The 4,620-nt window shown below is 39.6% G+C and overlaps 1 long non-coding RNA gene across 1 annotated transcript; it reads left to right on the top strand.

The window, feature by feature from the left end:
* The first annotated feature begins 321 nt into the window (after positions 1 to 321).
* On the top strand, positions 322 to 914 carry LOC115577877 (uncharacterized). The gene is made up of 2 exons (XR_003983294.1): positions 322 to 509; positions 655 to 914. It is a non-coding gene; the product is annotated as an uncharacterized LOC115577877 (long non-coding RNA).
* The last annotated feature ends 3,706 nt before the right edge of the window (positions 915 to 4,620 follow it).

Below are 4,620 nucleotides of genomic sequence, written 5' to 3'. Positions count from 1 at the left end.
ACATTCGTAGTGATGTGTCTTCTGTGTCGAGTAGTCCAGGAAGATATTTGTGAAGCGCGTATCGAGGCTTGTTCGAAGCCTCACGAGCCGGCCGTACCACGTGACTGATTCAGGAACTGTTTCGTGGTTTTGGCGTTCAATTCGAAATTTAAGGGGCAACAAAATGCAATGGAGGTCCCCCGTTACCTCACATTTTGTGTAGTTTGTTTTTTCTTTGCGATCTATTGGAGTGTCATTTGACTTTACGATGGAACCTGCGAGAAAGAAAAGATTTCCCTGTCTGGGAACAATTTGAGCTGATCTACCATAATAATGTATACACAGTAATGACTAAATGTGGCAACACAGCATATCCCTTGTTCTGATTTCTTTCTTCTCATGTCTGGTATTTTAAAAGGTGAAGTGTCTGTGTTCCAAAGAACTTGGATACAGCAACACCTCCTCTATGCTGAGACATTATGGAGCCTTACATGGGAACAAGGAGACCAACCAAGGTGGACCAAACTCAGGTAAGCCATTTTAGGATGCAATGATAAGACAGCATACAAACATTCAACTACAGCATTAAACTATTTTATCTATCTATTAACATTAATTTTAATTGTGACTAATTAATGACATCTGTAATTGAATACTGCATTTTTTTGTCATCAGGAGGGAAGACTGATGTGGATGAGGCATGGTCACCATGGTTACTGAGGATTCCCAGCCCTTCACTATTGTGGAGGACAAATGGTTCAGAAATCTTTGAACTGCTTGCCTCAGAAACTTGACATTCTTGACAAGTTTCCATCAGTATGAAAGTAATCTGGTGACAGTAGCGTGTATATCCACAGGCACACTGCAAACAGGAAGTTCTGATAACTAATTCAGCAAAGTTTAATTGAGCTCCTGAGATGTTCTGTGGACTACGACACTTCACCTGACTCTCCATCAGCACAGAGCTGAAAAGATGAGGAATGAATTCCTATTTTCAGTTGAATTTACCCTTTAATATCTGACAGCGGCTCTGGGTAGATACAGATGAGGATCATTTTAAACTCAGAAAAATAAGAACATGAACAAAAAGGAGAAAAATTAAAGCTTTCAGCCCCCCTGATTAGTAAAGTGACAGAAAACAGTGAAACAGGTCAAAGACATTTATTAAAGTATGTTTTTGTGTCTTGTGGTGCTTCTCCTCTGCTCTGCTGCCCTTTAGCTCCCTCTTGTGGTGAATCTCGTGTCCTGCGCTCTCAGTCTGACAGCTCTGACTCTTCATCCAGCCCTGAACTGATCTTATAACAAACCTGCTTTTATATTCAACATGACTAAGAAGTAGCTCATGTTACAGTAGTTACTGTTTAATGTAGGCTGGTGGAAACTGACACGTTTTACAAAGAAATAAACATCCTAATGTTTTGCATTTTAAAGCCGAATTTACAAGAAGGCACCAATGATTAAGGATTTGTCGTAGCTGTTTCACAAAGTCTATAAAGTTTCTCCTCACTCAACAACCCTTATAAACAGACAATTTGTTCAGGGAGTCTGGTTATATTGTTTTTATAATCCTCGCCAAATTAACAAGTAGGTCCAGATAGTTAGGAATATGTGGAGAAAGCATTTTAAAACATGTGTTAAATTTTTTTAATTGAATTCTGCTTCCAACTAGTGCTTCTTTGCTGCCATGTAAAAAGGTGGAAACCAGGTGAGCATCATCACAGATTGTATAGTCTGAGGGTTTTCTGTTCCAATGTGATAAAAACACATTTGTTTTTCATCACAGCAGCATCACACAGACAAATATATTCAAGGATATTCATTGAAAATGTGCCGTATTTAATAATGAATGGTGTCCACATCAGCTGTGAAAACACTCTGACCAACACGTTCTACTCTTGATTGGAACTTCAATACCCAGAAATCCTCTGTGGTGACGTCACTAACAGTTTGAACATGTCAACCCCCAGACTCCCTTATGAAATCTCTCCATTTAGTGAGTTTTTGAGTTAGGAGACACTTTATAACTCCCTGAAACGCTGTTTGTGACTGGTTCTTCATTATTTGGGCCTTCTTGTAAATTCGGCATGTGTTAGCTCGTTGTGGGTCGTGCTGCAGCGCCCTCAGTCTAACAGGAAGACTCCCAGTCAGTCACACGCCTCTCTGGCTGTTTCCTCCTCAGAGTTTAGTTTCACTTTCTCTGACAGGTGTGTTGCGCACCTGAATTGGCCGTCTGAACCTCCAGCTGAAGGTAATGTAATGAATCTGACATGTTCGACTCGCTAACACAAGCTCTACTTTTCATTGTTACACCGGAAACAGCACAAAAAGTGAAGCTCGTTGTTTATTTCTCGACGAACTCGTTTAAATTTAAACTCAGGACGACGGAGAAACAACTGCCGATAAGAATATCCGCCATTTTGTGCCGATACCTGCTTACTTACTGAAACACAGCCAACACAGACTGACGACAGTTTAACTACCTTGGTTAAACATCTTTGAGTATTTAGCGTTTCACTGTAGAAGCTTAACTTCTTATCATTATTCATATTATTACTCCGCGGTGTGTTACGTCATGTGACCTCAGACCTCAGTTACGTCACACAGGTGAAGCACACTCGCAACCATAAAGTAAACAAGTGTAATGTTCGTGACATAGGTCTATATTATATATTATATTATATTGTTGAGCTTGTAACACATTTAGTCACACATGAGGTTAAACTCAGATCGCTGCTGTTTGTATCAGAGTAAGATGACGAGCAGAATCTGTAAAAGATTCACTACATAAAAAACATGTTGGAAAACTCTTTTCTTAAAAGCATTAATATTTTATTGATCACATATATATGAATATATGTAATATATTTTTACATAAACAAGAAATAATTTTTAGGCTCGATGTCGAGACACTTTTCTCCCTGAACTCAAAACAAATGCAGTTAATTTATCACATGCAGGTAAAATCATGTTAGATGTAATAACAGAAGCACACGAGCAAAGTGTTGATTGTCTAATAATAATAATAATAATAATAATAATAATAATAATAATAATAAAACATTAGTGTCTTTATTTTTCTTGATGTTTTAGGCAAATATTTGTCTGACAGACTTTAATAGTTTCAGTTTCTCCCTGCTGTCCTGCCAAGTGAAGACTCTGTGTCGTTTGGTCTTTAAGATGTCAAAAGTTGTGGAGAACACTTGACAGTTTCTTAGAGCCAAACGTTGTTTAGAATAATAATTTCAGCCATAGTTTGTCACAAACACTAACATGTAACTTTACTGTGTGTTTGACGAGGTCAAAGTCACTAAAGCTGCTTTGTTGAACCAAAGTAACAACAACTGAACATCAGATTTCACTGATATGATTCATACGATGTGATTAATGTTTAACTCTAACAGCATCTTCGGGGGGCGCCGGTCCAAAGTCTCATTCACTGTGATGGTTGGTGCAGACAGTCGTGTCGGCAAAAAATCTGGACGTGAAATAATGTTTGTATTGAACCGATGAGCTGAAATGAATATTTAGAATTGCAGCATTCATGTGACACTGATATGAAGCAGCCAATCAGAGGAGGAGCAGCTGATGTTCTGACAGGAGACATGATGGAAAGGCTGATTTCAGTTGATGTGCAGATGAATGATTTGTGTTTCCTCTCCAGATGAAAGTGTGTGTGAGATGAGCAGCATGAATCAGTGTGAGGACAGAGAGGAGGGAGGCCCTCCCTCTAAAACCACTGGACCTGGACCTGGACCTGGACCTGGACTCAGTTGTGTTTCATTCAAGAGTGACAAGTCAAAAGGTCGTCTCATTGATTTTAAAGGACAACCAGCTCCTGCTGTAAAGAGGTGAGCTGTTAATAACATTAATATGTGACTGATTCATGTTTTAACTGAGGAGAAAGATGTTTTTTGAAACCTGATGTTTATTTTCAGCTTCGTTCTTGTCACTTAAATTTATAGTCTCACTTTAGAAAGCTGCCCAATAGAACCAGTCTTCAACTCTTCATTTTACTTTATTGAATTAGTTTGGTCCAATATTCTCTGAAGGTTTATTCCTGATGTTTTCCACTATTTTATGGACAGAAGCTTCTGTGTCTGAAGACTAGAAAGTGAATTAACATCTCTGGTGGTCTTCTGCTCCGTCCAACAGGAGACCAGCCTCTACTGGACCTGGACCTGAGCCCAGCTGTGTGTCCTTCAAGAGTGACAAGTCAAAAGGTCGTCTGATTGATTTTAAAGGACAACCAGCTCCTGCTGTAAAGAGGTGAGCTGTTACATTTAAATATACCTGATCCATGCTTTTTACACCAGATCCTGCTTGTCCCGATCATTTATCTTAAACAAGTTGTTGTTGTTGTCGTCCTGTTGCTCTCTGTTGATGTTTGTCCTCATCAAATCCAGTCTGACCAGTTGTCCTGATGGTCTTCATGTTCTCAGAGTGATGATGGAGGTCAGAGCAGGATTAGTATTAAAGGACAGGTTCACATTTCTTCATGTCCGTCCCTAAACAACTCTGACAGGACAGTGTTCCTCCTGTGGACAAACAGCAGTGACTCACCTCCAGCTGAAATCTGAGTCCTGCTGCTGAGGAGAGGAAGGGCTGTGTGTTATATCTGACGTTACAAGGGCCCGACCCATC

Source organism: Sparus aurata, unplaced genomic scaffold, assembly GCF_900880675.1.
Source record: "Sparus aurata unplaced genomic scaffold, fSpaAur1.1, whole genome shotgun sequence".
Lineage (NCBI taxonomy): Eukaryota > Metazoa > Chordata > Actinopteri > Spariformes > Sparidae > Sparus > Sparus aurata.
Note: the sequence above shows the minus strand (reverse complement) of the source record. Positions and strands in the feature narration are given on the sequence as shown.